We start from the raw sequence: 13,597 nt of genomic DNA, 5'->3' as shown, positions 1-13,597 counted from the left end.
ACATGAGAATTAGCGAATAAATTCCTTCTTTGCTTTGCTTGCATGCACAGTTTTTGCTTCTATTAAACAGTCTTCATCTCAGTCCACAACTCTTCTCGTCTTCCTTCTATTTTCTCCCTGTCCCAGGGGGAAGGAGAGTGAATAAGAGACAGTGAGTATTCAGATGCTATCTGGAGTTAACCCACAACAATGGATCATATTACAGTAAAAAAACAACAACAACAACAAAACAAACAAAAAAAACAGCAGTGACATGTCCTGCATGGATTTTGATTCTGGAAGAAAGATATACAGCATCATCTTTCATGTGGTGGTTGTTTCTGTTTCTTTGTTTTTTAAATCTCTGCTGGACACAATATTATAGCATATTCTCTTTAAAAGTTTATATTCCAATAAAATCTGCTTCAGATATTCAAAGTTATTTTGATCTTTGTAGCATGCTCACTTAAGGGAAAGATCAAGGCAGGCACATCTCAAGTCCATGACCAAACTGCAGGATGGCAGAAAAAAATAACTACTGGTTCCAGGAAAAAGGTAGAAAATCAAGGAATACCAGCCCTTATGTTCTAGGCCAGGAGCATTCCAACCTCTGTACTGCCCCACTGGAGCTGACAGCTTTTGATATCTTCAAGGGGGATTCTCTGAACAAAATATACGACCATTTATATCACACAGTCCATGCTAAGTGCTGATCTTCCGACGATGGTTAAGTGGCTGACCATACAGTTCTCTTTCATTGTCCCAGTTCTGACAGCACTAATTCATCTTGCCAGGTAACCTGGCAAGAACTGTACAGAGCATGGATCCTGGACCAGATTTTCATCCTGGAAGTGGCTAGTGTGAACTGAATTTATTGGTGCCTCAGTACAGAGGATGTATTATAGGCCCTGCTAACGTTCCATCTACCTTCTGGAAAGGTAGGTGGCCCACTATCTTCCGTGTTTTCAATGTGGTCTGTTTTACTGACTTTTAAAATTCAGATTGGCTGAGAGAATGTAGCTGACTTGATTTGCCTTGATTTGTATCAATCCCTAGGACAAAGTAGATACTCAAGTGTGTTCTTTGTGACTGACTTTTTAAAACTCAGGCTTTTTAAAACTCAGGGAAGTGTTTGCTAACTTTTATGTTATGAAGAGTGAAGACTGCCTTAAGACATAGCAAGCTTGTGAAAAATCATTTGGTGGAATGCCCTAATTATCTAAAACAACATTAACAAGACCTCAATAATAATATTAATAATAATAAAATAATAATGACAGAGAGGGAGAAGAGGGGAAGGAGGGGTAAAGGAGGGAAGAAGGGATGGTGGGAAGAAGGGAGAGAGAGAGTTTATGGGAAGGAGGTTCAGAAGGACAGAGAAAATGGTCAGCTACGGGTACAACTGAATCTTGTATCTGTCTAGTGATAGCACTTCACGTGTGTAAACACATCCCTGCCATGAGGTAGAACTTATTTAGAACTATTCACAGTCAAATATAAGATGAGACAAATTATTACAGGAGAATTTGACACACAGACTGAAAGAGTGCCTAGTATGGCAGGATAATGTCCATAAAGTATGTAATCATTGATGCTTTTTTGTTTTGTTTTGTTTTGTTTGTTTCTTTCTTTTTGTTTGTTTGTTTTTACACTTTTAAAAATATTCTCTTTGTGTCTAGTTGATCAGTGCTCTTTTTCTTGCTTTACTTCTCTTCACCTGTTCACTGTCTAATTAAACACTGATAAAATGGAATCTTGGTGTATAGATATAGCCTGTTGGGATGGGAAATCAATAAGGAGCTATGCTTTTAAAATTTGCACATGTACCAATGCTGTAGAAAATCAAACAGAATACATGATGGGATTGCCATTCCATCAGAGAGAAAGCAAACCAAAATAAAAAAGCAACCCATAAATGAAAGCAACTTACTTTCAGCTTAGATTTCCATATTATGCTTGACTGAGAATAGCAGCCCTTCTCTCTTCCATAAATGGCCCAGAATCACAGAATCTCTAGGTTGGAAGAGACCTCAAGATCATCAAGTCCAACCTCTGACCTAACACTAACAGTCCCCACTAAACCATATCCCTAAGCTCTACATCTAAATGTCTTTTAAAGACTTCCAGGGATGGTGGAACAAACAGCATAAATTCCAGGAGCTGTCTCAACCACCCAGGGAGCAGGGTTCAAAGGCAGGAGTGACAGAGTGAGCAGCAAGGATCCATAACAGGAGCTATAGTCAGTGGCTATATTCATTAGATCTAAATAATGACATCACAAGACAAGAGAACTTCGTGGTTCAGCACTTTGAATATTCCTTCTTTCGCAAACATTGGTTAGCAGCATTTTTCTTAGAAAAACTGAGTTTATTAATATTGAGTATAGTAATATACATAAATAATATAATAAATGTTATATGCATGATGGACTGAAGAGATGTTCTATTTGCCACTCCTTTTGTTTATATTTGGGAAACAGTAATCAGTAGATTTAGAGTCAGTTTCAATGTAAGAATGATAAACTCATCAAGAGCTTTCTCGTAATGGTATTCCCTCTAGAAATACGATTTATCCAGGAGCATCCATCCAGTAGGCATGAATATCACAAAACAAAAACTGAAGACTTGTGTTTGTTTTTTCTTTTTTCCTATAAATGCTTTAGGGCAAGAAAAATGACACAGTGAACCCAATGTTTTTCTTCATTGTATGATTCTATACATGTATCTTGGAGGTTTATAATTTCCAATTACAATAAAAGACGACTTCACTTTTGTCAGTTTTGAAAAGCTTTGAAATTTTTCTGTCTGCATGGTATAATATTTGTATTGTATTTCCTGCTAAAGTCCAGAAAACATGATTACTGGAAACGAAATCAGGTATTCAATATCAAATATTTAAATGCATTTCTTCAGTTTCCTGAAAAACTGCTTAGACTTACAGAAAATTACTAACAAATTTTACATCTAGCAGCAAGAAAACATCTTTTTCCTTTATACCATGGCAATGAGCCTCAAATCAACCTCAGAGTATAGCAAAGGATAGGTGAATAAGTCATAACATACAGTTGAAGTAGAAATATAAAATAAAAGTGTGTTAATTTATAAATTCAATGAGATACCATAATATTTGTCTGTATGATAATTGAGCTTCAGCTTTTATTTGTTTTTAGGCAGGAGTAGTGGAAATTAAAATTGGCTGACCAAATCATTCAAGTTCTTAGAGAAGCTATTTGCAACAGATTGCATCTTCAGCTTTCTATTTTTTTTTTTTCTTTTTTTTTCTTTTAAATTCAACAATGGGAAAAGTGTTTTATACCATAACTGAGTTTAAAAGACTTGTTACTGAGGTTATTATTGACTATTTTGAAAAGTAAATCTCCATATCTCCTGTAGTGTAATCATCCAGCACCTCAGTAGGGTAGTAGGTTTACTATGCAAATATATTTAGAGTGTAGGCACTCCACAAAATAATCTTTTTATTATTGAAAAGTGAGTATTAAGAACGGACACCCACTGATAATGTTACTAGCTGTTAACTGTTTGCAAGATATTTGTTAGAGTTGGAGGCAATTTCATTCAGTTGAATGGCTGTTTAGATCACGGCTAGTTGTTGAACCTGTGGTTAAAATTTTCCTGTAAATTGTTTCCACCTCTGTGAAAATGATCCTCCAGACACTTTTTCATCCTCTCTGAAAGCCATGCTACCTTAGCTATAGTGTGCATATGGTACCCTGTGCTCAGTTTGTCAGAAAGCTATGCGTGTAGGGTGGGTGGCTATTCCTTCCTGGCTCTGCAGCCCTAGCCTGCCCACACATTCCTTGGCTTCTGCCCCAAACTAAGCAACAGCAAAAAAAGAAACTCTGGCATTTGATATGGTAAAATAATCTTTGTAGGGCAGATCTGGATGTAAGCCAAGCTGACACATCCCGAAATACTGAATGCTGTGAAGCAGTTTCAGTTCAAAATCCACAATACTTACATTCATCTCAGCATCATAGCAAAAAATAAACTTACTTGAAATAAGATTTTTTTCTAAAATGCCTTAGTGAAAAAGTCCAGTCAGATCACTGCAGAAACTTCTGTGTTTTTCTTGATTTCAAACCAATCTACAATTCTGCCTCCCTTCTTACTGTAGGAAACAGTTACTCTTAGATCTAAGAAGTCATTCTTAGAAGAGCTTCAGTTAGGGCTTCACAGAATCATAGAATGGTTTGGGTTAGAGGGGGCCATAAAGATCATCTAGTTCCAACCCCCCTGCCATGGGCAGGGACACCTTCCACTAGACCAGGTTGCTCAAAGCCCCATCCAGCCTGGCCACAGGCACAATCCTCCAGGCACAATCTGCAATATAACAGCCTAAACAAAGCCCGTACAATAAATCCTATTTAAAGCTAACATGGTAATAGAATTTACACCTGATTAATCTTTACAGAATCCATCCTTTCCTTAATCTCTTTTGAAAAGAGATTAGGAAACTCTTCCTTTCATTTTTAACAAGCTGCTATCAGGGACCTCAGTAAACTAAAGCCATTTATATGCACCAAGGGTGTCCTTTGAATTTTAGGGTGACGATTAGCCAAAAGTGCCTATTAGTCATATTGGTAACTAGACCCATCTCCTTGCTTTCTGTTTCCCCTCCTCCTAAACTCTTTTTCCAGGCTACTTGAACATGATATCCTATCTCATCATATGATTAGAATGTTTAAAATTTTAATTAAAGTGACATTTATGGACTGATTTCACTCAATAAATATTCAGTTAACACTTGCTTGTGTTTGCTTATGTCAAAATGAATATTGACACCTGTGTCTAGTTTCTTTCTTACCTTATTCTTTCTTACACTTATTCTAAAGCAAATGAAAGATGCATGACTAAACATGAAGAAAGCAAGAGCAGTTCTATGTTGAAGTTTATTCATACAAATTCCATCTCTAGGGTTTCTACTTTCCACTTCTTAGTTATATTAAAACCTTCATCCCAGACTAGTTTAGACTTTACTTAGTTAAATGTATTTTCTTACTCCTGTAGTCTCTCTTGCAATATAGTATTGATGTCTTCACACTCTGTATGCGTTATTGGCAATTAAGTAAACATCTTGAATTATTGATGAAATCTAGGCCTAGGTATAACCAATTAAAGGTATCGTTAGCCCACAACTGACATCCTTCCCCTACAAACACTACTGACTTCTAAAGTACTGTGTCAGTTCAAAAACATCAGCAATGTTCCTTCTTGATCCCTAGTACATATCTTTTTACACCCTGAAGCATGAAATTCACTTACACTTTTTCCCTTTTTTTTTTTCCTTTTTTTTTTTTTCAGTGCTTGGGAGCTACAAACAGAAGTACTATAATGAACAACATTGTGTTCCAATTCCTTCTTAAATCCATGCTTTCTGACATATTCTTGCAATGAATTCCAAAGGTATAGTCTGATGCCCAGAAATATAATTGCTAATACATAAAGCTGTAGACCACCACAACAACTTTTGCTCCATGTGCAAATTAATAGCAAAACAGCAGTTGACCTCAATGGCAAACTGCTGATACACAGTGGAAAACATTTACTGTTGCTGTAAAATCATTAGAGACCAATAGGATATAATTGGTTCAGAAAAAAAAAATCTCTATATGGGTTAAGTGAAGAATGTAGGTTTATTAACATTAACCAAAACATTGAAGATTGTTGTATTAATAATTACTGGAATGCTGATATGTTTCAGGAGCAAAAGCCTATGTCTGGAAAAGATGTTAAACATTTAGAAACAATTCTTGCTGCATTACTCTCTGTAAATAAATTCTACTGAGGTATCATTTTTGTATAATATTATTCATTCTCCTTGTCTAAACATTTGTTTAGTGTTGTCATGTACTGCTAAACAGCTGCCACGTTTGATTTTGGGCATAGCTTTGTTTCAGTGATGAGTGAAAAGACTTATTTAAAAGCCACAAAATTTGGCATGTTTTATTTTATACAGCCCTGCAATACAATTTCCAGGGCTGTATAGACATACAATTTCAATTATTACTATTAACAAAGAGCTTGGGAATGGCTGCCTAAGCATTGGAAACTTCTCATTTTGTGTTTTATAAACTTTTACTATGAGATGTTAAACCTGATAGTAATTTTCAAGCAGACCTCTATGATACACAAACAGTTCATTTGTATCACTTGTCAGAGTTTTAAGACACTTTTTCAGGAGCTCTTTTTTACTCTCAACAGGTGTTCTTAAGGTGTTCAGTCTCTAAGGTCAGCTCCAGACCTATGAGGCTTCTGGGTCGGAAGAAAGAAACCAACCCTTCTGTCATGAAGAGGAACGGCACTCTCTTCTGCTTCAGATTTTCCTGTCATGGATTTTCCTTTTTCATATTTAGAAAAAAGCCATTTTCACTTCTTACAGAGTAGTCCTGCATAACCTGTCTAACAGTGCAAAGGAAATATATGTGTATGAGAAAATGCATACCCTCTCTCTCTTCAAATAAATACAAAGTATACGTCATAGCTGCACTAGTACTCCAACATAAAACCATGGGATATTTAGTTTTTCAACACTTATTTCTTTTTAGATGAATTCGTCACTAGGAATCTTGACTAAGTAAGAAATGCGATACTGAAGGAGAGGATTAAGTCAAAATGTGTTTGAAAATGAATGTAGAAGTAGATGTGAGAGTTGTTCTTAGGGACCCTCATCTAGATCACATCTGGGTTTTTAAACAGTGTGACCTCTTGATAACCACCTTTTACTTCACTGCTAGTATGATATTGTATGTTTATACAGGGGATCATTAACAGTACAGCTGCAATGTAATTGAATGCAGAATTCAATAACAACATTGAAGTTAAAATACCATAGGAATATAAAATTCCTTTTCTATCTTTCTCAGCCTAATTGGGGGCTTTTCGCTATTCTCTCTTTCTCTCTCTATCTCTTTCTCTCTCTATCTCTCTTTCTCTCTCTTTTTCTTTCTTTCTCTTTCTCTCTCTATCTCTCTTTCTTTCTCTCTCTATCTCTCTTTCTCTCTCTATCTCTCTCTTTCTTTCTTTCTTTCTTTTCAGTAGTCTACTATTTCACTTAGCCTAATGGCAGGGAAGAGGGGCAGCAGAAAAGGTTTATTTTGATAGCAGTCTTGTTCACATGGAAGAAGATTGCATTACATGCAGCTCCATCCCCAGATAAGAAAGTGCTCAAAGAAACAGCAGCAGACCCCAATTATAATGAGCTTCCAGCCTTCAATCTAAAATGGAGTGGGACTGTTTATTTAAGGTGAGGGCTTTTTTGTAAATGAGTCATGTTAGGGGAATGATGCCCAATTAACTAATTGCTCTGAAAGGAACCTGAACCCTCTCATAAAAGGAAGAGGTCACTTTGGAAATTCGTGCCTTTTCCTGTTATGATCATCCTAATTAGCTTGTGATAAAACTGAGAAGTGAGGTGGGGAGTAGAAGTGAAAGATTTTTGTTCTTGATGAACTCATGTGGGAAATAAAGAAGCACTAGGGACATGATTAGTTGGAACATGTCAAATGTTTGAACCCAAGGTGTGTCTGCTTTTATTTCATATAAGTGTCATGATTTGGGCAGGTATTTTAATGGAAATATACCAAATATATCCAGGATCCTCTGTGTGGACTGGAGACTTAACAATTGATTTTCATTAACAATTATTTTAAACAATATTACAAAAGATTATTCTTTAGTTCATTGTATGTATCCCCAAGATAGCTATTGAGGGAAAGAAAGCCATAATTCCAAGATTGTCAGGTGGCTTAATCATTCATTTCATTTGTTTGGGTTTTATGAAAAAAAGCCTATCTATAAATTTGATTATTACATTCCATATAAATTATGATTGTTTTCTAAACCCTGGCCATTGCAAATAGTACACATACATGCCAGTTCCAGTAGCTTGGAAATATGGCTAAAAATGGCCATATTTGGTTGGACAATCAAAAAAAAAAAAAACAAGAACACTGTTCATAAAGGAAGATAACTGTTAACAATGAACTGAGAGCTAAGAAGTTTTACCAGGGAGAAAGCAAGAGGAGCTACAAAGTGCTTTCAGCTGTTGTTGAAATATACAAGAGTTAGGTGGTTTAAGCACATCAAAGGAGGTATAAGGTTATGATTGCAAGGTTCTGGTGGTCCCATTTCACAACAGTAGTATCACTCTTCGTAGTGTCGTGTGATGACCCTGATGATCAAATGCTGAAATTTCGTCCTAGTGCTTATGCACAAGTTTGAAAGCCAAGACAGGCAAATAGGTTAGTACAAAAAAATCATATGCAGGTCCATGACCTCAGAAAATTTGCTAACTAGTGTGTTCACTTCAACAGATTTTTTAAAGCTTTAATTTATATTACAAAAATGTTTCTTTCCCTTGTTTTTTAAAGCATATCAATATCTTCAAGTGTTGTGGGAATAAATATATATAAATAATAAATTTATGATAAATATGGACATAATGCTATAGATTTTTTTTTTTTTTTTGGTGTTGTATCATTTTTGAAGTTCAGCTGCGTTCTATCTTTTGAGAGAATAGTGCTAAAAATATGGTCGGCAGGACTCTGAGCAGGATAGACTGACTGCAACATTACCATGGAAGATTTTTCTCTGCATCTTCAACTCAGCAATGCTTTGCAATAAAAGACTCAGGCATAATTTCACAGAAGTATGAAAAAGTGCTTTCCCTTATAATGAAGCTTACTTTTAAGGTATGTGGCGTCTTTACTTTGGCATCACTCTTATGGCTGCAACATGTTATTTCAGCTTTTGTTCTTCAATATTAAACTGAAATTATTTTTGTCAGTTTATCGAAGAGTAGTTTTCCTTTACCATTCTCTTTAATGGACCTGGAAAACTGTTTTATACTTCAGGATTTTCAAAACTTATGTTCCTGTACAAGTGTTTAAGTTTATACTTAAGGCTATCCTGCAAATGGCAATAATTGTCACAAACCATGTTCTTTTCCTCCCTTATTCACTCTATAAAAACACTTCTTTCTATAGGGAGGGAAGTCACTAAATTGCTCCTGAAAATTAAATGCACACTGAAACTGAGGGATTAAAGTTATGTTGTTTGAAGTGTAATGTATAAAGTACACTAGTATATGTTTACATTTTGCCTTAGAAATGAAAGATACTGACTTTCAATATACAACTATTTGCTTTGGTCTGGAGTTGAAGAAGCTGGTAGAAAGAGTTAGTGCATTTGATTCTCACTGTAGACTAAATTGAAAAGGTCTCTGTTTATTTCCCAGCCTTTTACTCTTATCCTTCCAACCAACTTTGGAAAAGCCAACATAGTATGTTTAACAGCTAATAAGGGGCCTTGACCTGAAATACGAGAACAGAAGAAGAAGTTTTGGGTCAACAGGAAGGTGATTAGAAGGAACTGAAAGACAAGGTAACCCTGTCACCCTCTCCCTCCCTTGTAATAGTAGAAGAATGATAATTTTTCTGATTCTTTCAGTATCAGCAGCTCCTTCATCACCACCCTGTGACTCTATCATCCTCCTTTCATCCTTAATCCTGTTTTCTGCTTCTAGATAATTTAAAAAGGGAAACAAGAAGCATTCTCTCCAGCTTCATTAATTACATGGGAGGATAGGCAAATATGACTCAGATCTTTGCTACTTAAAAATCAGTAAATCACTCTGTCTGGATCCTAAAACTGTGCTAGTAACTTTGTATATACAATCCATATTAAACTGTAATTATTAGAGCTATGAAAAACTCAGCTGTACCTTTTTCACAAACTGGCAACGTATGTAATCTGATTTTCATTTATGTATGCTGTATATTCCCCAAATTGTTGTGTCATTAGTATGAACAGAGATAGTGTCTCAAAGCAAAACTCTATCAAGAAAATGTGTAAACTTGCCTAGCAACAGCCACAGTGCATCTGATGAACAGCCCATCATAGCTCCAAGTGTAACTATGATTTAAGCAGCATTTACATCGAAAAAAAAATAGCACCACTAAAAATAGATTATTCTAGGTTCAATTTAATCACTGAGCCCTTAACTGATTTATAGATTTGAGATTTCATTATTACACAATTCCTCTGGAATGGAATTACAGAAACTGGGAAGTCTTGTCAGAGGAATAAAAAGAAATTAATAAGCAGGCAACAACAAAACTAAAGGTATTCTGTTTCTTCTGTCCACTCTATGCTTACCAGTGTTAGAATTGTTAATCTGCACCACAAGATATGTTTGTGAATCAGAAGGAATTTAAAACTTGTTAGTCAGGACCAAGTAGAAATCTGTTTTTCTGATTATCTGTTTTTCCAGAGTATCTTCAGAGTGTCATTTTACCTTCAGTATTCAGTACTTCGGAGTTAATGGGCAGCCCATACTAATTCTGTAATGCATAGCCAGGAGCAAACAGGCCCCACCTAGGGCAGTTTCTCCTATTGGAAAATAATAGGAATATGCAGATTTGTCCTTCTTTAATCAATGGGCATGAGGGATATTAGACACTTGCTAATGACATAACTGAAACATGGAATAGTCAATGGCCCATTAAATGCTAAATACAACCATTTAATGTCTGTGCATTTTTAATCGTAATTAGTACGTGCTAATGTGTCTGAATATTCATTGCCCAAAAGTATGTTATAAGATCTTATTGTTAATGTCTAGAACCGATACAACTTTAACTCAGAAATATCAGACTTGTATATGTCTCTGGAATAAAATGTCTTCTATGCTACTTTTACAACAAGTAACAAAAGTCTCCAGGAGCAAAAGCCAATCATTGGCAGTGATAAATAAATAAATAGAACTACATAGGGTCATAGGGTTCAAAAAAAAAAAAAAAGTTCTTTCTTTACACCTCGAAAGTTATTTCATGAACTATATGAATGTCACCTAGCTCTATAATTATTTATACATATAACAATACATTTGTACAAATTTATACAAATACAATACATTTAATACTGGTGAATGCTACCTTATAAACTGAGTTAGAACATCTTGATATACATATATTGAGAAAGAATAACTTAGTTCTTTCTTCTGAATCTTTTATGCAAATGCTTAAGAAAGATTCTAGCTTCCTGACAGTATCAAGCATAAATCTCTCAAAGTAGAAACATGCATATTTGTATTTTGAGTGTAAAACAGAACGTGGGTAACAGAGAACAAAATTTTCAATGGGGGATTCCATATTAAATAAATGTCCTTTATTTAGGAGTTCATTATTTGCTTTAATCCATTAGATATATACCCAGAGTTGTCATCTGGAGAGGGCAAAAGAAATAACTGCTTTGCTTCCACAAGATAAGTGTTAAAGTCTTGTTTTCTATTTTTAAATGGTAAAAGAACCATAACTGAAAATTTTATTGTTTTCATGTCCGCTTCCTGCAAGCATTAGCTCAGGAAGTGATAAAGCTGGCACAATTACCTACAGCCTTTTCAGTGACTAATGCCAAGTGATTTCCTGGCTAGTTATAAACAATGGATTAGGAAATAAGCCTCGTGACCAGGAAAGTCTAATTATTTTAATAGTTTTTTTCTTAAAGCTAACTGGCGTAAAGCAATAGTCACATGAATTAAGTAAAAACACATGAATACAATACCTATAACTAGTGATGAACAAACAAATGTCTGAAGTATCATTTTTAATGGAGTTTTCCTTCTGGTATAGATAATAGTGATATTATTTACTTATTTTTCCTTTCTCTCTAAAACTATTTTTTTAAGGTTTTGTTCAAACTAAACTAATATGTTTGAATGCCTTAAAATATATATTTAAAAATAAACTGGGGCCAGAATCTCAGCTAAAGTCTTGTATTCTTCAAATGATCTTTTAGCTACTTCAATTCTTAACGGAAGTGGGGAAAACAGACCTGGGAAAAAAAGTTAAGAAAATATTTTTAATGATTTTTACATGCTACAATTTGCTTTAGAATTGTTTTAAATTTAATTTTCCATCATTTGTACCTTTCTTGATTGCATAATGCAGTTTATTCTTTAAAATCCTTCCAAATTGTGTACATTGACAGAGAAGGAAGATGGACTTCATCTAAGTGGTTGTAAGAAATTCTAACCTTACATAAGCCAATGCAAATATTCTGCTGATTCAAATGGCAAAAGGAATGGATATTAACACAGCACCAGGCAGTGGAGTTTCTTTTAAGAAGTCTGAAGATATAAGAAGACATTTTTTCCCCAGAGTTGGTAAAATTCTGGGTCTGGGTCCTGCAGGACTTAAAGGATAAATTATCACTGAGAACAGTCAGCAAAATAGCCTCAGAATAAGATAAAGAAACAGAAAGCCTTTTTCATTTCCAAGGAATGAAAAACCCAAAATATTTGGCAATTGGGTGGTTGGGCTCCCTTACCTCAGTTTCCCTTAGGAAGGCTTTTATGACATTGGACGTTCTTAGTTTTGTTTTTTGAAAAATATTTTGAATTGTTTATATTGAATGATTACATAGAAATGCAAAATGATATGTCTTTTGGACAGATGCATTGTTGGCAGAACCCAGATGAGAGGGTTTTTGTTTGTTTGTTTGTTTGTTTGTTTTAGCATTTGGCTTGGTTTTAATTTGTTTGTATAATATTTTGCTCATTGTAAGTTTGAAGGCATTGCTGCTGACTGACTGGTCTCTATTGGAAATCTGATGGAGGAAGAAATTGAAGAAATCAACATGTATAAAAATCCTTCACCCTCCCACAAAGAAAAGAAAAATTGTGAAACTATTACTAAAGTAGTTGTGGTTTTCCTAGTGTTTAATCTCATAAAAACAAACAAACAAAAAACAACAACAACAACAACAACAACAACAAAAAAACACTTAAAAGGCACATGAGTAATTCTTTATCTGATCTTTCTACCTCATTCCTTGCTGCCACTTGTCCTAAAATCCATGGTAATACAAGAAATAGATAGCAACCAGAAATTAAAATGTAAAGCCGAGACTTCCAGTGACATTAGAGAAGAAAGAAAATATATTAGCAAAGAACTTGGGCCTTGGGTGAAGATGTGCTTTTTTTTTTTTCCCTTAAGTAAACAGGTATGTCTATATATAGCTACTTGTTTGTACTGTTAATTTTAGAACTTATTTGACACATGGAATTTCTGTAAAGAGAAATAAATACTATATTCCTAGAGAACATATATTTTTACATATATACATATACACATGATATTATTTGTCTTGAAGATGTTACATGTATATATTTTAGCTTCAAGATGAATAACATTGTAAAGAACTGAATTTATATAATTAAAATTTAATACATCTCTCACACTAAATTTAAAGCTTCTTGTGCATTTGTATTTAATAATAAAATTTATTATTTTCTAAGAGCCTTGTGGGCTTGTGATTGGAGAAAAAGAGGATGGACTCCTGGATTTCCAGGTGCCAAAGGTGAGATGGGCGTCATGGGAGCCCCTGGGCCTCCAGGCCCCCCAGGAACTCCTGGAAGAAATGGCCTTCCTGGCTCAAAAGGTAATGTTTGTTTTATTTTACACTAAAGAGAATACAGAATGTCCTGTGTGGAAAAAGCTTCATAATGCTATAATGCTAATATCTACAATTAATTACTGGGATCCACAGGCACTATCTTCTCAACAGTACTGATATTCGTAATTCCTTTGCAGTTTTAA

At 34.8% G+C, this 13,597-nt stretch overlaps 1 long non-coding RNA gene across 1 annotated transcript in view; it reads left to right on the top strand.

Moving 5' to 3' along the window:
- Positions 1-13,319, top strand: part of LOC113843899 (uncharacterized) — a 61,396-nt gene extending 48,077 nt beyond the window's left edge. Inside the window, exons 2-4 of the long non-coding RNA XR_003497819.3 lie at positions 5,301-5,402; positions 6,201-8,689; positions 9,235-13,319. This is a non-coding gene — a long non-coding RNA (uncharacterized lncRNA). The remainder of the gene's footprint in view (positions 1-5,300; positions 5,403-6,200; positions 8,690-9,234) is intronic.
- Positions 13,320-13,597: the final 278 nt, after the last annotated feature.

The sequence above is a fragment of the Anas platyrhynchos genome, chromosome 5 (assembly GCF_047663525.1).
Source record: "Anas platyrhynchos isolate ZD024472 breed Pekin duck chromosome 5, IASCAAS_PekinDuck_T2T, whole genome shotgun sequence".
NCBI lineage: Eukaryota > Metazoa > Chordata > Aves > Anseriformes > Anatidae > Anas > Anas platyrhynchos.
Note: the sequence above shows the minus strand (reverse complement) of the source record. Positions and strands in the feature narration are given on the sequence as shown.